Source organism: Saccopteryx leptura, chromosome 3 (genome assembly GCF_036850995.1).
Source record: "Saccopteryx leptura isolate mSacLep1 chromosome 3, mSacLep1_pri_phased_curated, whole genome shotgun sequence".
Classification (NCBI taxonomy): Eukaryota; Metazoa; Chordata; class Mammalia; order Chiroptera; family Emballonuridae; genus Saccopteryx; species Saccopteryx leptura.
This window is the reverse complement of record NC_089505.1, coordinates 338222362-338249953: the sequence shown is the minus strand read 5'-3', so window position 1 is coordinate 338249953 and position 27592 is coordinate 338222362. Positions and strand designations below refer to the sequence as shown.

Sequence of the window (27592 nt, the reverse complement as noted above, 5' to 3'; positions counted from 1 at the left end):
ATTTTGAATATTTCTCAGTTTTAATTTTTATTGTAAGCTAATGTGTCAGTAATTTTACTGTTACTAGAGCCTGCCCTAGCTCTGCATATCTTGTTCTGAGTGATATTAACTTTCTTCCTTGTTTAATTAAGCTGGTATAAATACTGCTTACAATTGAAAACATTCTAAATGATACACAATGGTACAAGTTTCAAATCAATGGACTATTTTTCTCTGATGCTAAAATATTTTTTAGCTGTTTTTGCTCTTTGTATTTTCAAATGCATTTTGAGCTTGTTTTTCTGTATCATAAGCAACATAATTGTTTAAGTCCAAGTAATTTAATTCTTGCTGACTACTTTCTATAAAATATAGTCAGCTTAATATTACAGTTTCCTTCTGGCCAGCGCTTGCTTTTTCAGCTTCTTCAAGATGTTATGCCTAATCTTATTATCATTCTTTTTGCAGTCTCAAATTCTTCCAATTCCTGAGCCTGTTCTCAGTAAGGCAATAAAGTTCTCATGAGCCTTAGCCTACGACCCAGTGAGGTCTAGAGAGATATTTGCTATTTACCTGGAGTTGGTACATGGTGGTGAGTTCTAAGCAGCAAAGAGCTCTTCCTTTTTTTTTTTTAAATTGAATTTATTGGGGTGATATTGGTTAATGAAATAATATAGGTTTCGGGTATACAATTCTATAGTACATCATCTCTAGGTCCCCTATATTGTACCATGTGTTCACCACCCGGCTCTTACTTTTTCTTGCTGTTACTTCTCTGACCCTATCTCCTTGTTGATTTCCCTGCTTAAGTTTTCAGTTTCCTTTGAATCCTATAGTGGACATCTAAGGTTTTTGCCTGCTCATTATCATGTTGCTTCTTCTGGAAACAGCATTCTGATTTTCTTTTGAGGAATCAAGTCTTCTCCCAGTGCATGGAGTTTTCTGGAGACTGGTATTCACAATGCTCTCTCCATCACCTGCCAGAGTGAAGGCGGGCAGCCCAAGCTAAGCCAATCAGGCTCTCTGTCCCTGAGGAAACTGAGTCATGGTTGAGAAAAGGAAAGGATAGAAAATTTCAACATGGACACCAGGAAAAGATGTTCGCTATGTCCTTGCTACTTAAATCCTCAGAATCACCCTAGTTCCTATCCCTTTTGAGGACTAGATATGCATATTTTCCATAGATTTGTGATCCACTTATATTCTTAATAAATTCTTTTTTGCTGCAGGCTGCTTCTGTTGCTCTCAACCACCTCCGACAGGAGTGTGGGAAGCTGCTCTGAGCCACCTCTGAGTTGGCTGGGACTCTGATGTTCTTCCTGCCTTGTTGGGCTTCTTGTGTCTCTCGTCCATGGGTCAGGTTCTTCTGAATGACACTGTGGATGGACAATGTATAGAAGCAATTAACCTGACTACCAGCTACTTAAATTGTCACCATATGTCCATCAGACCCATCCATCAGATCACATCACAGTGGATATGGAGCACTTGTCTGGGCCAAGCCTGCCCCTCCGTGTCTGTCCAGACAGCGATGCCTCCTTGAGGACTAGGGATAACCTGGTCCCGATTACTTTCCCTTCCCACAAACTATGCTAATGAGTTCCAAAATTCTTCAGGCCCAAAACTTCAATGAATTTACAGCAGAGAAAGAACATGTACCTTTTTGTTGTTATGTTTTGCGGGGTTTTTTTTGTATTTTTCCAAAGTGAGAAGCAAGTGAGAGGCAGACAGACTCCCACATGCGCCCGACCAGGATCCACCCGGCATGTCCACCAGGAGGCGATGCTCGGCTCCTCTGGGGCATTGTTCTGCTGCAATTGGAGCCATTCTAGCACCTGAGGCAGAGGCCACAGAGCCATCCTCAGCACCCAGGCCAACTTTGCTCCAATGGAGCCTCTGCTACAGAAGGGGAAGAGAGAGATAGAGAAAAAGGAGAGGGGGAAGGGTGGAGAAGCAGATGGGTGCTTCTCCTCTGTGCCTTGGCAGGGAATCGAACCTGGGACTTCCACACGCCAGGCCGATGTTCTACCACTGAGCCAACTGGCCAGGGCCACAAGTACCTGTTTTATATGCATCTCCATAATGCTTTGGAAAGAATAAGGGACATAGCATAATAACACCTAAATTGAAATCTCAACTTTACTACTTACTATATGGCCTTGGGCAAATTATTTAATTTCTCTTGAGTCTTAATTTTCTTATTTGTGAAAAGGAGTGTGGTGTTATAATTCTGTATGCTTTACTTACCTTTCAGAGACATTGTAAGGTTCAAAATCAGATGGTGGATGTGACAGCAGCTAATTCCACTACACTGAGTTTTTAAGGGGTTGGGATCTTTTACCTGAGTTCCAAGTACATGGCCCAGCACCTGGCTCATGGTAAACACAACATCTTGGTTGGATCAATCTACTTTAGGTGGGAGTTTTTCCAAAGCTCAACTAGAATCAGGACTAAATTGGTGATGGAGAAAGAAGAAGAGCAGATCTGGGAGCCTATGGCCTCATTTTTCTGTCCTCTTGTTCTTTGGCTCCATTATTAAGGCCCTTTCTACTGGATTGAATTTTTACAACACTGAAAACCTGGGATTTTTTTTCTCCCCCAGTTGCCATTGAAACTGGAATGGCCTGAAAGAACAGCTGAGCAATTCATCAGCTCTTGTGGCTTAGAAGGAGCTGTGAGTTCACTCTGAATGAGATTTCTAATGACACGCAGGCTCCAATGGGGCTGTTACAATTTCATGGTCATATGTTATGGGCATCCTTCTAAGCCTGCACGAAAGCTCTGGCTAAGCCCAGCTGCTCTGAGCTTTGATCAATCGCGTGGGCAAGCTGCCAGCCCCAGTGCCGCATTCCTTCCAGACCAGAAAGATTAAGTATCACTCACAGATTTTTCTTGGGTGAAGCTTCTTAACAATATAGGTACATGTGCCCTTGAAATGAGGCAAAGGCCAATGGGAGTTTTTGTTGTTAAGAATTTATTTTTATTAAGATAAAATTTATAAACAAAAATCACTTCTAAATCTTAAATATACAATTGGATGAATTCTTTAAAATGTATGCACTTAAATAAGCAACCCTCATATCAAGATGTAGAATATTTTTGTCACCCCCAGAAATGGTCTCCTGTCTCCTTGCTTTCTGTACCTGCCCAAAACAGCGACAGTAGGCAACAACTTTCCTGATTTCCATTGCCACAGTTAGTTTATGTCTTTTCTAGAATTTCCTTTTCTTTTCTTCTTTTTTTTTTTTTTTTTTTTTTTTTTTTTGACAGAGATAAAGAGAGAGTCAGAGAGAGGGACAGATAGGGACAGACAGACAGGAAGGGAGAGAGATGAGAAGCATCAATTCTTCGTTTCAGCACTTTAGTTGTTCATTGATTGCTTTCTCATATGTGCCTTGACCATGGGGCTACAGCAGACCGAGTAACCCCTTGCTCTAACCAGAGATCTTGGGTTCAAACTGGTGAGCTTTGCTTAAACCAGATGAACCCGCGCTCAAGCTGGCGACCTCAGGGTTTTGAACCTGGGTCCTCCGTGTCCACTGATGCTCTATCCACTGCGCCACTACCTGGTCAGGTTAGAATTTCCTACAAATGGAATCATATAGTATGTCCTTTTAAAATCTACTTTTTCTTGTGTCTGGGGTCTTGATTTTGAGATTAGTCCTTATTGCCACTGTTATTTACCATCCATTATTTAAAAAAAAAAAATTTTTTTTGTCTGACCAGGCAGTGGTGCAGTGGATAGAGCGTCAAACTGGGAAAGAAGACCCAGGTTCGAGGCCCCGAGGTTGCCAGCTTGAGCGCAGGCTCATCCAGCTTGAGCATGGGCACACCAATTTGAGGGTGGAGTCGCTGGCTTGAGCATGGGATGATAAACATGACCCCACAGTCGCTGGCTTGAGCCCAAAGGTCACTGGCTTGAAATCCAAGGTTACTGGTTTGAGCTCGAGGTCACTGGCTTGAGCAAGGGGTCACTCAGTTTGCTGTAGCCCCCTGGTCAAAGCACATATGAAAAAGCAATCAATGAACAACTAAGGAGACTAAGGAGCCTCAACAAAGCATCGATGCTTCTCATCTCTCTCCCTTCTTGTCTGTCTGTCCCTATCTGTCCCTATCTCTGTCTCTCTCTCTGTCTCTCTCTGTATTTGTCACAATAAAAATTATTTCTTGATGTTAGAGAAAGAGGAAGGAGAGAGAGAGAGAGAAAGAGAGAGGGAACATTGATTTGTTCCCTTATTGTTCTACTTATATATGCATTTATTGGTTCATTCTTGTATGTACCCTGACTGGGGATTGAACCTGCAACCTTGACATATCAGGATGACACTCTAACCAACTACACTATGTGTCCAGAGCTCGATCATTCATTGTATTTAATTGTTAGTGGCTATTTCATGATATAAAAATACCAACATTTGTTTATTCAATTTTTTGTTATTCATCATTATGGTTGTGTGTATCAACTTCTTTTTTTTTGCTGAATAATATTCCATTTTACAAATATACCATAATTTGTTTATTTCTCCTCTAGTTGAAGGACATTTGGATTGTTTCTTCTTTTTGGCCATTATAAATAGAGCTGCCATAAAGATTTCTGTAAAAGTCTGTTTGGGGAATTATGTTTTCCCTAAGAGTTTGATTTCTGGTTTATTCAATAAATGTATGATTAACTTTCCAAGACATTATCAGACCTTTCCCCATAATGGTGTGAAATATATTCCCCAATATGTGTGAAATTTGAGTTGTTCTACATCCTCATTTCAGTCATTTTAGTAGGAGTGGCATGCTATCTGATAGAGTCAGTGGGATTCTAATGAGATTCTCTGTTTGCATCTGGGTAGGACAGATGAGAGCAACAGGAGAGCCCCAGCAGCAGTTAGGGCTCTGGTGCTCCACACACCCCTTCTCCCTATCCTTCACCACGCTCTACTAATTTTCCTTTATAGCCTCCCCCACATCTGACCCTTTTCCATTTTCAGAGTTATTGTTAGTGCTCTGACAGTTTCTATTTTAGGGTTGAATTCTCGAACCTAAGCCAAACTCCAACTCCTGGAGAGTGGGGGTCCTTAAGGGTAGGGTATCAAGAAAGGTATCTCTCTCTCTTACCTCCCTCTCATTTCAACCTTCTGGCCTTCTTCAGGTTTATAATTCCATTGGATTATGCAAGTCAGATCAGATACCATGGTCATTCTATCATGTGAAACAGAAAGCTCTTTGAGTATTGAAGATGATTCCAAGGAATTATAGAACTTAATTCAGTGATCATCGGAGCTTCGCCAAGAATACAGGTAACATAAAGAGAAAAGGTGCCAAACAACCAGAGGGTGACAAGCTGTTATTGGAATTATCTTAAAAAACAGTTTTATTGCTTTTTGTCAGGTATTATTTAATTTAATATTTTTTCATTAATATTTAAAAACTTTTAATAACATAATCTAGTTTTGTGTACCTCTTTTATTGTTCTTATTTAAGTATTAAATGCATGAAATAATAAACTACCTTTCAGTATATCTTTTTTCATACTTAAAACGCTCATTAGGGCAGAGAACTGGTTGTTAAATTATTTGGATTCCACCACTAGCAACATGCAACAAACAAACACAGAACAAGGACTATTTATTACCCAAGGACTCACCACCTCGGAGGCAGGCTACAGTGAGGGAAATCCTTCTCTGGCTCAGAGAGGAGAGGGAGCCCCACATTTGTCAAACCCTAAAACAATGACTACTCATAATGGTTATAAAACCCTACTAAATCTTGCCAGTTTAAAAAAATGAAATAACTCAGATATTGATCCCCTGCCTGTGAGCTTTGGGTTCTAAAGCTGTTCACCGGCAAAATCTGCTTTGCAAGGCCCTGAGCCCCGACGTCAGGAGGAAGGGGGGCTAAGAACAGCAGGTGGCTCCCACATCCTAATCGGAGTGTGTGCTTGCCCTCACCCCCACTGCCAGTGTTTGGAGCATTCTATTAAACACCACTTAAATGCGCCAGGGACCATAGTCATCTTCCCAGAGCCCCCGTGCTCTGTTCCTCTCCCAGTTCCTTCTTTGAGAGGACCTGGCCCTGAACCTCCTCCCAGTTGGCTGGAAGCTTTCTGCCCTCAGCCTGGTTCCAGCCAGCTTGTTTCCTGCACACATTGCAGCCCCCACCCCCGCATGTCCCCGATGCTGTCGGACGCCCACAGGACCCTGAGAATACAGTACTGTCGCGGAGCTTCCCTCCTTCCCTCCCTCCCTCCCTTCCTCTTCTTCCTTGGATCGAATACTGAAACCACACTTTCCCCCCTGAGTATTGCTGGCTCTGTCCCCAAAGAGGCAAAGAGAACTGGCAGGAGACGGACAATGCCCTCTCAGCAGGCGTCAGCCTGGCACAGCATAGTGAGAGTCAGTGGTAAGAACCGTCAGCCCCTTGTCCTCTGCGCCTCTCTCTCTCAGCAGTTCTCAGCACCCGCCCCTTTAATGTTTCCTCTTTCATCTTTCTCTTGCTCGCTCCTTTTCTTTGTTCTGTCTCACTGTCTGCCTCCCTCCCTCTTATTTTCTGTGTTTCTGAGTGGTTTTTTTCTCTGCTCTATTTTCCCCCTTTCATTTCTTTTGGTTTCTTCCTCTCTCCCCTTACAACTGTAATCTGGTTGCCTGCATTTGCACAACAGCCTCCTAAAATTCCCTGTGCAGACACAACTGCCACCCCCAATTCTTCCTCAGCAGAGTGGCTGCTTTATACCGCCTGCGGATCCAAGACCCTGCACTGACTTCCCAGGAGGCGCGGAACCGAGTCTAGACTCCAGCATGGCTCAGCCCACCTTCCTTTCCATCAACCCCACTGCTCATTGGTTCAGCAAACAGGTCAATTTAGTTAATGAGTGTCTACCATCAGCAGATACTCTACCAGGATCTGCAGATAAAATTAATACCGGATAAATATAAGAATATTTACAAATAGGTCCTGGCTGGTGGCTCAGTGGTAGAGCATCACCTGGTATGTGGATGGCCCCGGTTCAAATCTTGGTCAGGGCACACAGGAGAAGCAACCGTCTGCTTCTCTACTCCTCCCCCTCCCCTTTCTCTCTCTCTCTCTCTCTCTCTTCCCCTCCAACAACCATGGCTCCATTGATTTGAGCTCATCATGCCTGGGCCACTGAGGATGGGTCTCAGGAGCCTCCAGCTCAGTTGATAAAAATACCTACAGCAGGGGTCGGGAAACTTTTTGGGTGAGAGAGCCATGAACACCACATATTTTAAAATGTAATTCTGTGAGAGCCATAGAACCACCCGTGTACCTTATGCATTATCCAATAAAAATTTGGTGTTGTCCCAGAGGACAGCTGTGATTGGCTCCAGCCACCCGCAACCATGAACATGAGCGGTAGGAAATGAATGGATTGTAATACATGAGAATGTTTTATATTTTTAACGTTATTATTTTTTTTATTAAAGATTTGTCTGCGAGCCAAATGCAGCCATCAAAAGAGCCACATCTGGTTCACGGAGCCATAGGTTCCCTACCCCTGGTTTACAGTATTCCATTAAAAATAAGATAACCATATTTCCCCATGTGTAAGACGCACCTTTTTTCCCAAAAATTTGGGATCTAAACACTGGGTGCATCTTATACAGTGGTTGTGGCATTTCAAATGCCATAGATGAAACTAAGGACAAGGCAATATATGAAGACAGTGATTTGTCATGAGACACAGATGAGGACAAGCTAATGGATGGCAGTTTTGACAGTGATGAGGAGTTGTATAAATTTTATGATGAATAAAACTTGAGTTCAATAACTTTACATAATACATTTTTTTTATAAATTTCAGGCCCCAAAATTAAGATACTTCTTATACATGGGAGCAACCTGACGAGTCACTGGCTTCCCTTTTCTCACATTTCCTCATGCGCCCAATGCTCAGGCTCAGTGTCTTCTCGGCAACCTCTCAGTACCTGCTACAGTTTGTTGTGATTGCTTATTTTACTTTACTTTACTTTACTTTATTTTATTTTATTTTAAAGAGGCAGGGAGAGAGAGAGACAGGAATATAGAGTTGCCCCTGTATGTACCCTGACCAGAAAATCTAACCTATAACCTCTGCGCTCCCAGATGACACTCCAACCAACTAACCTAGTGGCCAAGGTTTAATTTTTTTGATTTTTAGAAAGACAGAGAGAGGAAAGGAGAGAGAAGGGAGAGGAAAGGGAAGCATTCATTTGTTGTTCCAGTCAGTCATAAATTCTTTGGTTGCTTCCCGTGTGTGCCCTGACCAGGGATCGAACCTGCCACCTGTTGTTTGGGGAGGATGCTCTTAACCCACTGAGGCAAGGGTCCCCAAACTTTTTACACAGGGGGACAGTGAAGGCCAGTCCACTGTCTCTCAGACCATTGGAGGGCCGGACTATAATAAAAACTATGAGCAAATCCCTATGCACACTGCACATACCTTATTTTAAAGTAAAAAAACAAAACGGGAACAAATATAATATTTAAAATAAAGAACAAGTAAATTAAATCAACAAACCAGTATTTCAATGGGAACTATGGGCCTGCTTTTGGCTAATGAGATGGTCAATATTCGGTTTCATATTTGTCACTGCTAGCCGTAACAAGTGATATGACGCGTGCATCCTGCGTCACCGGAAGTAGTACTATAGGTGAGCACGCTGCGCTTTGCGGCACCGCCACATACTGTGCTCCTCTCACTGACCACCAATGAAAGAGCTGCCTCAGGGGGCCCGCATGCGGCCCGCAAGGCCGTAGTTTGGGGACCCCTGCACTGAGGTAACCAGCCAGAGCTTGTAATTGCTTAATTGTCTGCCTTTCCCACTAGGCTACAAGCTCTGTGCACACGAGGGGCAGGTTTGGTCTTGCTCCCTATCATCCCAAGACCCTCACACGCACTAGACACTTAGTAAATATTCACTGAATGGATGAATAAAATGAACTCTGCCGCAGGGTGGTTGGCACGAACAGCCTTGCTGTAGGGTCCAGTGGGGGGGGGGGGGTGGTAAGGGGAGGAGGCCAGCTCCCCCCACTGTCTGGTGCTTCCACCCTAGGCCAGTAGCTTTGGAACAGAGTCCACTTAGAGCAGTGTCCTAGAAGTTTTCTGGGTGTTAGACATTTGAAGCTCATTTTATTAAGTTCAAATTAATGACTTTATAATAATACTTTTTCTGACTTTTCAGTGAAAAACAAAATGAGTCAAGAATGACATTGAAAGCTTCTTCTCAATAATACACCACCTGTATCCAGCCATACTTTACTACACAGCATATGAGTATAAATAGGATGAAATGACACGATCTATTACTTGATAGAGGTGCCAAGTGCAAAATACTTTCCCTTGGTGTGCTGACTGGTGTGCAGATATATGGCTGGTCAAATATCTATTTTTCAGAATAAGGCCTTTTTTGAACACTGTACCCTGTCCAGTCTTGCTCTCTCCTGTTCAATATTTTTAATAGCGTTGATCACTACCTACAATCACGGTTAACTTATTGGTGTCTGCCTGCCCTCCCCTTCAGAATGTAAGCAACCTGTAACTATCAGGGTTTCTGTCTGATGTTCACCAATGCTGGGTACACGGTTGGCATTCAGTGAGTGAATGAGTGAATGAAAGTGGTATTTACTACTGAATGAGGCGACCTATCTGCAATAATAGAAACAAACTGTTTAATATCATGTTTTGACTATGCATTTATGCAAGACTTTATAAAAATGTTCTCTCTGTAAAGCATACAAAGGTAAGAAAATTACCTTTACATGTTAACAATATGAAATGTGTGAAAGAAAGACCCCTCATCCCAAGAGCTTACTTTGCACCAAAAGGTCCGAGTAACAGATAGTGTCATAAAATGTTGGCAGTGTAATCTCATTTTCATTTTTCAGTGGCCTAATTTCATGTGTACTCTCTAACCAGGGAACAGTCTATAGTCTATAGAAAAATGGAAACATCTTTATTTGCCTTTGAGAATTCTTCCACAACTGTAATATTAATGGCTACATGTCCTTTTGCTGTATGAATTTCCTTATTGTTGGACATTTAAGCCAATCACAGTTTTTTTTATTTTAAGCACTGTTATTATAAAAATGTACTAATAGTTACATTTTTGTGCTAAATAATTACTTCCATGAAATAAAGTTCTTAAAAACATAATTTTTAATTGAAGAACATAAATATTATCAAGGATTTTGATAACTTTTCCATACACTCTATTTTTGAGTTCTTGATCCATGAAACTGATTAGATCCTTAACTCCACCCTGAAGCTGGAGGGCTGCCCAGTGCCCTTCCCAGTGGGCGGGAACTTTTGCCCTCATATATACACCATCCAGACAACTACCGTATTTCTCTATGTATAAGATGCACTTTATTCCCGAAAAATTTGGGTTCTAAAAACTGAGTGCATCTTATACAGTGGTCGTAGATTTTTTACTTGCATTTCCCGCTCATTGTTGAAGACAGTGATTCGTCATCAGACACAGATGAGGACAAGCTAATAGATGGGAGTTTTGACAGTGATGAGGAGTTTTATGATGAATAAAACTTGATTTCAATAATTTTATGTAATATATATATTTTTTCAAATTTCAGGTCCCAAAATTAAGGTGCGTCTTATACATGGGAGCATCTTTTACATGGGGAAATACGGTATTTCCTGTTTCCCTCTACCTGTCTTGATTAGAGGCGTGCCACAGGCAGACCTGTCTATCTGTCTGCTGTCATGTCTCCCTATCCAGAGTCCCTGCCCTGCTGCTTTGACTCTTAGGGCAGACCATGTTTCTGAACCATTTCAGAAATTTCAGGACCCGTTGCACAGGGTCAGCCCTGCTTGGTAAGTGTCCGGAGTCCGTACTTCCCTCTCTCTTTATGTATGTCTTCTTACAGTGTCTTGGCTCTTACGGTATATTTCTGGTCATCTCTGCAATTTCCAAATACTGTTTCTTTGGTCATGTACTCTTAAACGTAATTCTCAGTTAAAACAGTGTTCCTCTAATAAAACATGATGTTCTTTACAATGATTGACTATGTGGTATGGGTTCTAGTATGCCATGCGGGAACATCGGATCACACAACTTACAACCCATTAAAAGACCAGCAGCTCTAATTACCCTAAACACAAAAGAATGGTATGTAACTTATTTTAAATTATTTATTGTGTTAAAATATGTATAACATGAAGCTTACCATTTTAACCACTTTTAAGTGTTCAATTCAGTGGCATTAAGTACATTCACAATGTTGTGTAACCATTATCACTATTATTTTCAAAACTTTTTCATCACCCCAAACAGAAACTCTATAACCACTAAGCAGTAACTTCCCATTCCTCACTCTCCCAGCCCTGGTAACTTTTACTCCATCTCTGCCTTTATAAATTTGTCTATTCTAGATACTTCATTTAGTGGAATCAGATCATATTTGTCTTTTTCTGTCTGACTTATTTACTTAGCATAATGTTTCCAAGATTCATCCATGTTAGAGGGTATGTTAAAATTGCATTCCTTGCCTGACCAGGTGGGTGGCGCAATGGATAGAGCGTCGGACTGGGATGCAGAGGACCCAAGTTCGAGACCCGGAGGTCGCCAGCTTGAGCGCGGGCTCATCTGGTTTGAGCAAGGCTCACCAGCTTGGACCCAAGGTCACTGGCTCGAGCAAGGGGTTACTCAGTCTGCTGTAGCCCCACGGTCAAGGCGCATTGAGAAAGCAATCAATGAACAACTAAGGTGTCGCAACTAAAAACTAATGATTGATGCTTCTCATCTCTCTTCGTTAATGTCTGTCTGCCCCTATCTACCCTCTCTCTGAGATAGACTATCTCTGTATCTGTTAAAAAAAAAAAAAAAAAAAAAGAAGAATTGCATTCCTTTTTATGGTTGAATAATATTCCATCACATGTATATACCACAGTTTGTTTAATCATTCATCTGTTGATGGACGTTTAGGTTGTAAACACCTTGTGGTTATTGTGAGTAATACTGCTATTATTAAATGACTAGCAATTCTAATTACCTTAATTATCAAAGCATGTTATTTAACCTGTTTTTGTGTTTCACTTCTGTTCCAAACATACAGGGGTAAGTTTAGGTTGTAAACCTCAAAGTAGATTTTACAGTTGTTCATATGGAAAATAATACAATAGTGAATAAATAATACAGGAATGAACTCTGAGTTTTGTGTACTCAAAACTGTAAATCTACTTTTGCCCACCCCATATATATATCACTAGTGACATTCTCTTTTAATAATCAGTGTTTTAAACAGTGTACCAAATAAGCCTAGTATTTTAACTTCAGTCTAGGAATTATTTGAAGCAGTTAACAAAATATGAAAGGATCAAAATAGGTAAAGAAGGAAGATGAAGAGAAAAACATGATGGTATTGTAAAATGAAGCTGGGAGTTACATACACAAAAATGTATAATATACCAGAAATTCTGCCAAAGTAGGTAGGTCACAATCTCTAAACTTCCTAGTTACCAAACAAAGAGAGAAAGGATCAGTCATAAGTGTTGTAGCATCTGTAAGATAAGCGAGCAAACAGACAAAAAACTGCCCGTAGCTCAGGAAAAAGAAGCCTAGATGTTCCAGAAGTGAATTACAGAAGAATTGGAAAGAACCATTTGCTAGAAGAGGTTGTCTTCACTGATTTCCTTAGTAAATACAAGCCGAGTTCCATGTGACTGTTTTTTATAGTGCTGCTCAAAGGACACTCAACGTATAACATAAAGTGAGTCTCAGAACAAAACCATTACATGAGGAAGAAATGGATAGAAAGCTGTCCAAATATTTAGTTCTCTGCCCCCAGGATGAAATTTGGGCTTTAAGAGAAATGAATGAGTATATGTTCTCAAAGAATGATTTATGATTTCTTATAACTAAATTTTTGATGAGTTGAGTAGTAGAGAATGTTAGGTTATAGCTTCTGAAAAGAACCTAGACACTTTTTGCCCATATTACTGATGAAGGCAAAATCGATGAATTGAACAATCTCTAACCAGTATGTAGGCTTAGCATCCCTTTATTAAAATTGGAAGACATAGACAATATCAAGTGCTGGTGGGGATGTGGAGCAACCAGAATTCTTAAACATTGTTCTTGAGAAGGTGAAATGGTACAACCACTTTGGGAAAATGTCTGGCACTTTTGTAAAAACTAAACATACACTTATCATATGGCCCAGCAATTTCACTCTTATGTATTTACCCAAGGTAACTGAAACGTGTTTACAAGAAGACTTGCACAAGAATGTTCATAGTAGCACCACATAGTTTTGTCCATCAGTAGGAGACTAGATGATCAAACTGTTGTTGACATCTATAATGGAATTCTGTTCAACAATAAAAAGAACAGAACTTAAACAAGCAGCAACATGGATAAATTTCAAAACATTATGTTAATAAAAATTTGGTAGAAGAGGGAAATAATGTAAAAACTTAAAAGTGTGTGGAAATTGAGTCAGAATAAGGATTCTTATCTAATTCCATGGCCCAGAACAAATTGCCTCAGTTTTATCCTGGGGGAAATGGGATAGTAATGCTTGATTGTGAGAATTAAGTAGCATGCATGTGATTTTATCTTATATTTTAAAAATTTAACTATCTATTATCTGCATGTATCTTTCTGTAATTTGCTACCTTTCATTTAAGCCTGATTTGTAAGTACTTGGTAAAGATTTTGTGGAACAAATATAAGATTATTATTAGTCAAAAGTAAAGAAATACTGGTTGGTAAAAGGGAAGAAAAGAGACATATTGCATAGCTTGAGCAGCACATCATGTAATAAACTTATTGTTTGTTGCTAAAAACATGCTGAACGAAAGAGCATACATTGTATAACTTCATTTATGTGAAGTTCTAGAACAGACATTTTATCCATCCACCTATGGAGGAAAATCAGAACAGCAGTTTCCTCTGATGGAGTGGGGGTGGGGATTGGTTGGGACAGGGAAGTGAAAATGGGGTGATGATAATATTCTGTATTTTATAAACATTTAAAGGAGACCCAAACTCATCCCATGGTGCTCTTTAAGATTTGTGCATCCATATGTATGAAATCTTTACCTATAAAGAAGGAAAAATAATTATTAACAAATATTGAACTCTCATTAGTGAAATGCATTTAGGGAGAAGGAAACTGATATCTACAATTTAATTTAAAATTTATTAAAAATATAAGAGTAGACAGAGGGATAAGTATATGAATGATTTGTGACAAATCAAGTGAAGTAAAATGTTAATGGTAGACTCTCTCAGTGGGGGCTATATTCTTAGGTGCTGTAAAATTCTTTCATAATCCTGTATGCTTGAAATCTTTTGTAACTTAAAAAATGCAAAAGAACAAACTCATAGATACAGAGAACAAACTGATGGTTTCCAGATGGCATGGGGTCAAAAAATGGGCAAAAAGGGGACAGGAACTAAGAGGTATTAATGATCAGTTATAGAATAAGTTACAGGGATGTAAAGTGCACCATTGGGAATATATCAATAATATTATGATAACTACTTGTGCTATCAGATGATTACTAGACTTATGGTGATCACTTTAAAATATATGATAGTTAATCACTTCGTTGTATACCTGACACTAATATAATATTATATGATAACTCTAGTAAAAATAAATTAAATTTCAAAAATCTAAAATAAAGAACTTCACCAAGATTCTTGCCCATAGTTTTATGACCACTCCATTTCTCCATAGAAATGGGCCTAAGTAAAAAATAATTTAATAATAAAAATTCATTTCAAAGGAATCTTAAAAGGGACCTAGATACCCTTGAGATTTTTGTTATTAACCTATGATGAGCTTTAAAATGTTTATTAACAGTGTTTGTCAATTACTTGGAAAAATTCAAATGAGATAAAGCATAAAACATAAACATTGGTTGACATGTTCAACCCAGGACATTACCACTGCAGTTATAAGTATAATCCACCAGGTGGCAGAGAAAAGGAATCACAGAATGAATAATGAAAAAATATCATTTCTGTTAATGGAACAGATTTGCAGACTTTAATATAAAATTCATTATACAGGACACAGAGCTAAATGTACAATCTCATTCTTTTTTTTCTTTTTCTTTTTTTTGTATTTTTCTGAAGCTGGAAACAGGGAGGCAGTCAGATTCCCACATGCGCCCCACCGGGATCCACCCAGCACGCCCACCAGGGGGTGATGCTCTGCCCACCTGGGGCATCGCTCTGTTGTGACCAGAGCCACTCTAGTGCCTGAGGCAGAGGCCACAGAGCCATCCCCAGCGCCCGGGCCATTTTGCTCCAATGGAGCCTTGGCTGCGGGAGGGGAAGAGAGAGACAGAGAGGAAGGAGAGGGGGAGGGGTGGAGAAGCAGATGGGCGCTTCTCCTGTGTGCCCTGGCCGGGAATCGAACCCGGGACTCCTGCACGCCAGGCCGACGCTCTACCACTGAGCCAACTGGCCAGGGCCAACAATCTCATTCTTAACTCCAACTTTTGCCTGAGGATATTTGCTTATATAAAAAACTAGAAAGCCTGGCGGTCATACGAAATGACCGCTGTTCTAGATATTATAAATTGTAATTAAAATGATTTGTGCAAAGGTGTCTGCTAATTCAAACTGAATTACCCAGGGCAGGCAGCGAGGACGCCCCTTTGCTTACTGCCCCACGGGGTTTCCCCCTTCTACTTGCTTAATTGCTTAAAGTAGAGTGCAATGAAGGAAACCACTGGTGGTACATTTCTTAAGAGCCACCGCTAGCTCAATAAATAAAAGTGATTTAAATAACAAAATGTTAATTCACATGTCAAAGATCTCTTTGTACACAGCATTTCTTGTGTAGATCTTTCCATCATTTTTAAGCTCGCCTTGCAGAGGACCATCAATTATTTTTAATTTAATGTCCATTCTTTCACGAACTCTTGAACAGGCAACATAAAGTTGACCGTGTCCAAATGCAGGCTCAGGTAAAAAAATGCCAACACACTTAAGCGTTTGGCCCTGAGACTTATTGATGGTCATAGCAAAGGCAGGTTTTACAGGAAATTGTCTACGTCTCAATTGAAATGACAACCCTGTTTGAGATGGAGCTAAATCAATTCTTGGAATGACATGTATTTCACCTTTAGAGGAGCCAGTCAAACACTTAGCTATTATGACATTATTTTTCAATTGGAGAACCTCTAGTCTTGTACCATTGCAAAGACCCCTTCTGGTGTTAAGATTTCTTAACAGCATAATAATTGCTCCAGTCTTTAACCTCAATTTGTGAGGTGGCATGCCAGAAGGTAGGACTATTTGAATGCCGTGGCAACTTCACCCCATTGACTAGTACAGTTACGCAAGCAACCAATAAGCTATCGGCGATAGACACTTAAGCCGCATATAATAAAGATGGTGATGATCTGATTTGCCATGCTCATTTGCACAATTTCACTTTCTTTTGGAGGTTATCTTTTATTTATTTGTGAGAGACTGACTATGCATCATTCTTTCTTACTGCTCACGTGATGAACCTCGTACATCCATCATCCCCTTCTTCTCAGAGGTCCCAGCCTCGCATTCCCACCAGAACTCAGAAACCATGATGCTTCTCAAGTCTTCCTCACTGTTAACAGATCTTCCAGCACTCATCTTCTTACTTTAAGCAAATGCTTTACCTGCTGTGATGACGATTTCCAAGTAGCCGTAGAAGTAAAGGATGTAAAGAGAAAAATAAGAAAACATTCTACAATGTCATTTCAAAGAGGCTAAAATGTAAGTAGAACAGATATAATTGACTTATAAATGGAAATCAACATGTTTATACATAAGATCGACCTCATAATGATTCCATTTGAGCAGGACTTGATTTGTCTCCTATAATTTTCCAGAGGCAGTCCTGGTTAGTCCGCACACTGCAGTAAGACAATCTCTCTACATTTCCCACCTCCAGCACATGCTTCGGGATGTCATGAAGCAGTCATGATTTGAGAAAATGTCAACAGTTGCCTAACTTTTTTTGTTTGTTTGTTTGGAAGGAGGAAGAACATGAAAGAAAAGAAAATTTGTAGAGCCAGAATTCCTTGTAACAAATAGACTGATGATATTTTTAGATGACAGAAAATGACTGTCCATTAGGACTTCTGCAGGTATAGATCATTCTACTGGGACACGGGTGAGATTTTCAGTGTAAAGGAGTCAGTGACGTGCTGTGTCGGGTATTCAGCTATAACAGGCAAAAACAGCAGCCAGCTGCTCTCAGAAACTAACTGCACTGAGAAATACCAAAACCCTGTTTTAACGTTAAAATCCTACAGCTTGTTTTAGGTTTTGTTGAAAAGCACAATTTTTGGCAATTTTCTTTTCACCTGACAAATGTCATCCTATAGGAAGAGAACGTGAGAACTCTCACAATTTCCGAGCTTCACGTTAGTCTCTGTTGGACTCGTCTAGCAAGTTGGCTCATCACTTTCCTAAGTAGGCAGTAACCAGATATATTGGTGTTATTTAGAATCACACCCTGCTTTAAATGCTTATTCAGCCTCATTTCCAATGTTCTGGACCTGCTACCTTCATTCACATTTCAATACAGGTTTGTGACCTGAAGTGTTCATTCTGCCACTGTTGATCACAATATAGACTAAGCATTTCTATTATGAAACATAAAATGTGTTGTCAGCTAAAAATATATGCTAATAATTACAATACTATGTTAAAGCAAAAGATAGTTTCCCAGAAAAATAAGGAACACAGAATCATCATGTGACAGCAAATTATATTGACTAGTACATTTTATTGCATAGCAAGAAAAATCAGGGATTAGAACATGCATTTTCCTCAAAAACTTTTGACTTAAAAATAGGAAAGATTATCTTCTTATTCTCTCAGTTTCTTTTCCCCATATCAAATTTTCTCCAAACTGAAAATGTTTCTAGAAAAGAAAAAACATTTAAGCTTATTTTCAATTTAGTTATAATTAGGTTTTATTCAATGCAATGGTTTTTAATTTTGTATATTGTCTTTCGCTCCAGTTAATTGGGTTATTTTATAAGCCAGTCAACTACTTGCAGTCAACACATACTATCAGGCAAAATACTGGCTTCCATTAAGTATCACAGTAGTGTTATTATCCCTGTGGAAAAAATGTAGAAAATGAAGCACAATGAAGTAGCATGACTTGCCTGACTAATTTAAAAATTTCACATCTCCTGAACCGAGTGATTGGTGAGGACAGTTGACTAGCCTCTAGAGCTAATAGGAAAAGGCCTTCAGTCCAATCCCCTGGTGGGACAAATAATAACGACTATTATCATTACAGATTCTAGTGAACCAAACATCTGGCACATGTAAGCCATAAGTTAAAAGATGCATCAGGCAAGAGAAAGGTCTATGCATATCCATCTATCCCCACTGACAGAAAGACGGCTGAAGGCAGGAGCCCTGCTGAGGCCCATCCGTGGTGGAATTAAATACTAAGGTTGGCAACTAGACACACATACACCTTGGAAATTTTAACTATGCCAAGTATGCTGAAGTATCCTGATGACTATGTTGGGTGAACCCACATATCATATTGCATTTGTTCCAAATGACACATCATTTGTTTATTAAAGACATCCTTTTCTTATTTGTACTTTAAATTCTGAGCCACTAAAGATAGCTCTCTTTAAGGTTAACCTATTTATATTCTTTGTTGACTTTCTGAAATTATGTGAAAGAAGAAAAGTAAAAATGTCAGCTAAAGAAAACTAACATTGGATATTTGGGTACTCCAGATCTACTTTGGAAATAAGGATATAAAATATAAATTTCTCATACATCATACTTAGCAAAGTTATCATCATCTTTTAAGAATCCAAACTGTTATCATAAACAACATCCACTCTAAAACCTCATTTTTCAGACTGGGAAAAAAGAGCCAGAGATGTAAAGAGATTTACCTGTGTAACCCAGAAGAGTATCAGGTCATGGTCGTACGTGGAAAGAACCTTGGTGGCCATGTGGTTCACAGCCAGACAGAAGAGTTTTCCACACTGGAATTCATTCCAGGGGAACTGTGTGGTGGGGGAGAGAGCAAAGAGCTTGGAATTGGACAGATTTGGACTCTCAATCCTGGCTCTTTTTTACTAGCTCTCCACCTTTTATCTGTGTGACAATGAGAAAATTAATCTCTTGGAATCTCAGTTTCTTCATCAATAAATTTAAGGATAATCAGACCTACTGTGAAAGTCTGACGTGAAGATTAGAGACAAACAGCAGGGGCCCAATTGTTGTGGCTGTTATTACTATTGTTAGGAGGCTTAAGCAATAATGAACTCAATTTCATATGGGAATACCAGGGACCTAGCTTCAGCAGGGCATGCTCAATGACTAATTGTCCCAGAAGAGACAAATAATAGCTGCAGTGATCATTTGTCATTCTCCAATCTTCTCCCCAGATGCCTTTGTCACCTTCAAGAAAAATCAATTATTTTGAAAAATTAGCTCAGTCTAGGGGTCTGATGTGTAATCCTAAAATATTGCAAAGCTACCTGGCTGGCATGCAGACTGAGTTAGCAGTCTGGTTATCATTTGTAAGGTGTCCTAAGCAAGTGACCCAACCAGCCACAGCTGTATGAAGCTTGGAGAGCAGGGAATTTCCCCCAGCTTGACACAGGCAACAACTGAATGTAGGTCATTATCTCATCTGTACCTACACAGTTTTATTTTACTAGAGTTATCATGGAGGTGACTGAATGATGATATGGAGATGTCACTGACATTTAAAGAAGAATGTGTTGCTTATATTTCCAGAGAGGGGGCACGCCATGCCACACAGGGCCACGTGGGGAATGCTAGGTTTTGGTCAGGAGATAGAAGCAAGAGTGAAAAGTCTAGACCAGAACCTTTAATGGGGTCTGTGTGCGGAAGGCAAGGCAGAACGGGAAAACTTTTTAGGATTAGCCAGCTTGAATCATTCTGGCAGGCTTTAGGCTACAGGGGTCGTCTCTAATTGCCTGGTACTTACTTGGCCTTGAGATGACTTAGGTCAGGGAAAATACTGGTGTGAGAGTTAGATAAGGGGAGTGATATGAGGTATGGTCTCAAAATTGGATGGTTTTAATACAAAAAGTATATTCCTGGATAAGTTGTTATTATATTTGGGAATTTGCTAGTCCTGGTTGGTGTAGCCTCTCCCTGGCTCTGGAAGGCACCCAGAATATTAAAGCATCATAAGCTATAGAAAATAGCCTGACCAGGTAGTGGCACAGTAGATAAAGCATCCACTTGGGATGCTGAGGACCCAGGTTCAAAACCCTGAGGTTCCGACTTGAGCACAGGCTCACCAGCTTGAACATGGGGTTGCTGGCTTGAGCTTGGGATCATAGATATGATTCCATGGTCAGTGACTTGAACCAAAAGGTCACTGGCTTGAAGCCCAAGGTCACTGGCCTGAGCAAGGGGTCACTGGCTCTGCTGGAGCCCCCCTGGTCGAGGCACATATGAGAAAGCAATCAATGGATAAAATGCTTCAATTACAAATTGATGCTTCTCATCTCTCTCCCTTCTTGTCTCTTTGTCCCTGTCTGTCCCTCTCTCAGTCTCTCTTACAAAAAAAAAAAAGCAATAATAATAAGATATGTAAAACAAAACAAGATTAATATAATAACAGAAGTTTCAAACTAGTATTTCCCCTTTCATGCTATTTTCCACTCATCACTTAGTGCTCTCCTATGGTACATAGAAATTTCATTTTCATTTTATATTTAAATAGTAAGCAGCCTTTGTTTCAACTTTTCACCTGGATAGAGTTTGGAGTGATTTTTATTTTTATTTTTTTTGTGTGTGTGTGTGTTATGTGTGCATCTGTGCATGTGTGATAGAGAGAGAGAAAAAGAGAGAGAGGAAGGGAGAGAGATGAGAAGTATCACCTTGTAGTTGCGTCACTTCGGTTTTTCATTGATTGCTTTTCATACATGCCTTGATCGCGGGGCTCAAGCTGAGTCAATGATTCATTCCTTGTTCAAGCCAGTGACCTTAGGCTCAAGCCAGTGACCTTGGGCTCAAGTCAGTGACCTTAGGCTTCAAGCCAGTGACCTTTGGGTTTAAGCCAGTGACCATGGGATCATACATATGATCCCATGCTCAAGCTGGTGAGCCTGCAGTCAAGCCAGATAAGCCTGTGCTTAAGCCAGAGACCTTGGGATTTCAAACCTGGAACCTCAAAGTCCCAAGTCAACACTCTATCCACTGTGCCACCATCAATCAGGCTATTCTGTTTTTCATAAAAATAATTCTTTTAGACCCTAAAGTTCATGTTGAGTGATCAAGTTATGTAGTTCAAGAACTACAGGGGATCTTGGAAGTCACTCAGACCAACTCTCCCATTTTATGTCTGGGAAAGTAATTATTAAAAATTCTGCTGAGTCTTGGCCCTGGCTGGTTGGCTCAGTGGTAGAGTGTTGGCCTGGCATGCAGGAGTCCCGGGTTCGATTCCCGGCCAGGGCACACAGGAGAAGCGCCCATCTGCTTCTCCACCCCTCCCCCTCTCCTTCCTCTCTGTCTCTCTCTTCCCCTCCTGCAGCTGAGGCTCCATTGGAGCAAAGATGGCCCGGGCACTGAGGATGGCTCTGTGGCCTCTGCCTCAGGCGCTAGGATGGCTCTGGATGCAACAGAGCGACACTCCAGAGGGGCAGAGCATTGCCCCCTGGTGGGCATGCCGGGTGGATCCCGGTCGGGCGCATGTGGGAGTCTGTCTGACTGCCTCCCCGTTTCCAGCTTCGGAAAAATGAAAAAAAAAAAATTCTGCTGAGTCTTAATAGCTTAACTACTATTAAATCAAAAAGGATATAACTAAGCATGGAATTTAAAGCATTAATAAGCCTGGCTGGTTGACTCAGTGGATATAGCATCAGTCCAACATGAAGAAGTCCAGATTTGATCCCTGGTCAGGGCATACATGAGAAGCAACCATCTGCTTCTCTTCCCTTCCCTCAGCCAGTGGCTTGATTGGTTTGAGTGTCAGCCTGGGCACTGAGAATGGCTCGGTTGGTTCAAGAGTCATCTCAGGCACTGAGGATAGCTCAATTGATTCGAGCATCAGCCCTGACAGGGGTTGCCAGCTAGATCTTGGTCAGGGCACATGCAGGAGTCTAAGGAGTCTATCTCCCCTGTCTCAAAAACAAACAAACAAACAAACAAATAAATAAATGAAAAAAGAAAATTTTGTTTTAAATTTTTATTAATTTAATTTGTTAACATGGATTCAAGTGTCCCACTCAGTATCCCGTATTTCCCCATGTATAAGATGCACCAGTTTTGGAAAATTTGAGGTCTAAAAACTGGGTGCATTTCATACAGTAGTTGTAGATTTTTTACTTGCATTTCACACTTGTTTTTGCGCTCATTGTTGAAGACAGTGATTCATCATCAGACACAGATGAGGACAAGCTAATGGATGGGAGTTTTGACAGTGATAAGGAGTCGTATGAATTTTATGATGAATTAAACTTGAGTTCAATAACTATGTAATACATTTTTTTTCAAATTCTGGGCCCAAAATTAAGGTGTGTCTTATACATGAGAGCGTCTTATACATGAGGAAATATGGTAACACCCTCACCCATACCCCCATGGCCCCCATTATCCCTCCTTGCCCCTCTCTCCCTAACTTCCTACCTCCCTTTCCTCTGGGATTTGCTGTCCTGTTAGCTGTATCTCTGTGTTATGTATATATAATTTCACTTATCCCTTCACCTTCTCTGATCCCATCACCTCATCCCCCTTCCCTCTGACAGCTGTCCCTCTGCTCCCTGTGACCCCACCTCTGCCTCTATTCTGTTCCTCAGTTCATTTTGTTCATTAGATTCCACATATATGTGAGATCATATGATATTTTTCTTTCTCTGCCTGGCTTATTTCACTTAGCATAGTAATCTCCAGGTCCATCCATGCCATCGCAAAAACTAAGCTTTCCTTCTTTTTTATAGCCACGTAGTATTCCGTTGTGTATGTGTACCACAGCTTTTCCACCCCACTCATCCACTGACAGACACCTGGGCTGTTTCCAGATCTTGGCTATTGTGAACAATACTGCAATAAACATGGGGGTGCATATCTTCTTTTGAATCAGTAATTTGGTATTCTTAGAATATATTACTAAAAGTGGGATAGCTGCGTCAAAAGGCAGTTCCATTTTTTGGTTTTTTTGAGGAAACGCCATACTGTTTTCTACAGTGGTTGCACAAGTCTGCATTCTCACCAGCAGTGCAGGAGGGTTCCCTTTTCTCTACACCCTCATCAGCACTTCCTCTGTGTTGATTTGTTAATGAGCACCATTCTGACAGGTGTGAGATGGTATCTCATTGTGGTTTTAATTTGCATTTCTCTGATGATTAGTGACATTGAACATTTTTTCATATGCCTATTGGCCATTTGTATGTCCTCTTTGGAGAAGTGTCTATTCAGTTTCTTTGCCCATTTTTTAAATTGGATTGTTTACCTTCCTGGTGTTGAGTTTCAGAAGTTCTTTATAAATTTTGGTTATTAACCCCTTATTAGATGTATTGGCGAATATGTTCTTCCATTGTGTGGGTGGTCTTTTTATTTTGTTAATGGTGTCTTTTGCTGTGCAAAAGCTCTTTAATTTGCTATAGTCCTATTGTTAATTTTGTCCTTTATTTCACTTACCCGTGGAGATAAACTGGCAAAAATATTGCTATGAGAGATATCAGAATTTACTGCCTATGTTTTCTTCCAAGATTTTTATGGTTTTGTGACTATATTTAAGTCTTTTATCCATTTTAAGTTTATTTTTGTGAATGGTGTAAGTTGGTGGTCTAGTTTCATTTTTTTTTTTGCATGTACCTGTCCAATTTTCCCAACATCATTTATTAGAGAAACTGTCTTTACTCTATTGTATGCTCTTACCTCCTTTGTCAGATATCAATTGACCATAAAGATGTAGGTTTATTTCTGGGTTCTCTGTTCTGTTCCATTGATCTGTATGCCTGTTCTTATGCCAGTTCCAAGCTGTTTTGATTACAATGGCCTTGTAATATAATTTGATATCAGGAAGTGTGATACCTTCTACTTTATTCTTCATTTCCAAGATTGTTGATGCTATTCATGTTCTTTTTTGGTTCCATATAAATTTTTGGAATATTTGTTCTATATCTTTGAAGTATGCCATTGGTATTTTAATAGGAATTACATTGAATTTATAGATTGCTTTGGGTAGTATAGACATTTTAATGATGTTTATTCTTCCTATCCATGAACACGGTATATGCTTCCACTTGTCTGTATCTTCCTTGATTTCTTTTTTTTAATATCTTATAATTTTCTGAGTACAAGTCTTACCTACTTGGTTAAATTTACTCCTAGGTACTTTATTCTTTTTGTTGCAATAGTGAAGGGGATTGTTTCCTTAATTTCTCTTTCAGACAGTTTATTGTTGGTGTATAAAAATACCACTGATATCTGAATATTAATTTTATATCCTGCCACCTTGCTGAATTCATTTATCAGGTCTAGTAGTTCTTTGAGTGAGACTTTAGGGTTTTCTATGTACAGTATCATGTCATCAGCAAATAATGACAGTTTTACTTCTTCTTTTCCAATTTGGATGCCTTTTATTTCTTCTTCTTGTCTGATTGTTGTGGCTAGGACTTCCAGACTATGTTGAATAAGAGTGGTGAAAGGGGGCACCCCTTTCTTGTTCCTGATCTTAAGGGGATTGCTTTTAATTTTTTCCCATTGAGTATGATGTTAGCTGTGGGTTTGTCATAGATGGTCTTTATTATGTTGAGGTATGTTCCTTGTGTTACCACTTTGCTGAGAGTTTTGATCATAAATGGGTACTGGATCTTACCAATGCTTTTCCTGCATCTGTTGATATAATCATGTGATTTTTATCCTTCAAAAAGAAAAAAGTTTTTTAAAAAAGCATTAATAACCACACTCAGCCAAAAAGTGGTTAAATTTCAGAGTGTAACTAAATTCTTTTTTCTTATCTCCTATCCACCAAAGTAATAGTTCAAAGTAGAGACATCAGAAAGCAGATCATTAGAAGTGAGTTGATTCCTATCAAAGACTATCGGAATAATTTTCAGGACAGATTTCTTTGTATGGAATCTTTCTGCCATCACCAGCACAGTCAGCAGACTTCAGCCAAAATCACAGCCATCAACCAGGCCTAGATTGTTTTACAGGTAAAATTAAGGCAAGGGCCCTCATCCAATAGACACCTGTAAGAATTTGGTCTGGAGGAGAATGAATCACTTCATTCTAAAGTTTACCGTTTTGTTTTGTTTTTTTGCCAATGCTTAAAAATAATAATGATTGAGATTAAACACATACACACGCACACACACCCTGGGATTACACTCAAGCCACAAAAAAGAATGTAATCTTTCCATTTATGAAAGCATGAATAGACCTTGTGGGCATTATGCTAAGTGAAGTAAGTCAGACAGAGAAAGACAAATACCATGTGATCTCACCTATATGCAAATAAAAAAAACCCAGCTCATAAATACAAACAACAGATTGGTGATTGCCTGGGGTGGAAGGTGAGCAAAAGCCGTAAAGAGGGTGAAAAGGTGCTAACTTCCAATTACAAATAAGTCATGCAGATGTAATGTACAGCATGGTGATTAAAGTCAATAATACTGTATTGCATCTTTGAAAGCTGCTAAGAGAGTAGATCTTAAAAGTCCTCATCACAAGGATAAAATAATTATTGTAACCATATATGATGACAGATATTAACTACATTTGTGTGGTGATCATTTCATAAAATATATAAATATAGAATCATAGTGCATGCCTAAAGCTAGTATGTTATATGTAAATTATACCTTAATTTAAGTAAATAAATAGCTAGCAAAAAATACTTTTAAAGAGTAATAGTAGAAAAACAGTAAGGACAGGCACATTAAATTTGGAAATTCTATTCTCCAAAGCTTGTTCAGCTGCTTGAGAGTCTAATGATAAGGATGGTATGCAAAGAACTTGAAAAATGGAATGGTGGACACTAAGGCATGCCCTTACCTGAAGTGAAACATAGACTCCAATTGCAGGAAGATGCCGAGGGTGCTAAGAATTCCTGGACTTATTATACTACCTGGACTTATTCATCCATCTTTCTAAAGCACTGAGCATTGTGAAGACATACTACTACAATTATTAGAAATAAAAATCATTTTGTTAATTTAGTTTTTGTTTTATCACAGAAATACATGCACACAGTTTAAAAATTCAACTGGTCCTATAAAACTAGCTACATTTTAGAAATTTTTTAGTCAATTTATTTGGTATTATTTACATATCTCTAAAAAAATTCTTATACTACTATTCTTGGAAAGTTTTCTTCCAGTTTTAAGCATTATGTATGGACTTCCCACTATGGTAGATGAGAATTTAGCTCTGTTTCAACTATTTCCCCAACATGGCCCCACCACACATACAGACTTCTCACTCCCCCATCTTCCCAATGAAGTTGTATTTGTAAGTAGGTCCATATTTGCACTATTATCACTATGTAAATCTATTCACAGTATGCTCAGTGATGCTTAGGAGGGCTTTAACTCTAGTTGGAGGGACCGCTCAGGCATATATTCATTCCACAAGTATTTACTGGATGCCAACATCGTGCCAGGAACAATGCCCCAGCCTGTTCTGCAGTCTGTTCTGTAACCAGACTGCCAGGAGTCAAATCTCAGCCCTTCCACATTACAGCCATATAATCTTGGGCAGCTTAACCATTTTGTGCTTTAGTTATCTAAGAGCTGTTAAGAGGACTAAATGACTCAAAATATGTAAAGCACATGTAACAGTGCTTGGTAGATAGTAGGCACTATATCAGTGTTACAGTGTTATTATTTTAGAAGTCAAACGGAAAGAAAAAATTTATATATGTATATATAATATATTCAAATATTCTACAAATATATACACATACTTATATATCTGTATACACAAATATTTATATACATATACACTTTTGTATATGTGTGCATATATATGATGTACATGTTGACAATTGATTACATAGCACAATAGGTGCTAAGGGTATAAAGTATAGGACGCAATGAGAGCACTCATCAAGAGGACTCTTCCTTTGGGAGGGGGCTCAAGGAAGGAAGGCCTCTTTGAGAATGTGATATTTTAGCTGGAAGTTGAAGAGTGACTAGAAAATAGCCTAACAATAAATAAATAAATAAATAAATAAATTAAATAGAAAGTAGTCAGAGTAGGAAGAAATGTGTTACAAAAGAGAGAACAGTGTATATTAATGCCCAAGGTAGGGAAGAGCTTGGTCGGCCTGAAGAACTGAAAGACCACTGAGATTGGACACAGCAAGAGAGAAGAACATCTGGAGTCCAGATAAGGATTTGTCAGCCAGGATAAAAGCAATATTGGATTTTATTCCGTGTGCCTTGGATGGACAGTGAAGGGCTTTAAGCATGGAAGTGCCCTCAGCAAATCCTCATTTTAAAAAGATCATTCTGATTGCTTAGAAGTGATTGTATTAAAGGGGAACTGGAGAATTTCCCTACTTTCTGGTAGGTTAAAACCCCACACAAACCAGAGTGGTGATTTGGCTTAGAAAGTAGCACTAGAGATGGTGAAAAGTGGACAGAGTCAATATATATTTTGGAGTAGAATCAACATGACTTGGCAAT

At 39.5% G+C, this 27592-nt stretch overlaps 1 protein-coding gene across 1 annotated transcript in view; it reads left to right on the top strand.

The window, feature by feature from the left end:
* Positions 1-5125: 5125 nt before the first annotated feature.
* ZNF706 (zinc finger protein 706) overlaps positions 5126-27592 on the top strand; it is an 87888-nt gene continuing 65421 nt past the window's right edge. Inside the window, exons 1-2 of the mRNA XM_066379248.1 lie at positions 5126-5267; positions 11010-11093. The gene's annotated coding sequence lies outside the window, so the exon portion shown is untranslated. The remainder of the gene's footprint in view (positions 5268-11009; positions 11094-27592) is intronic.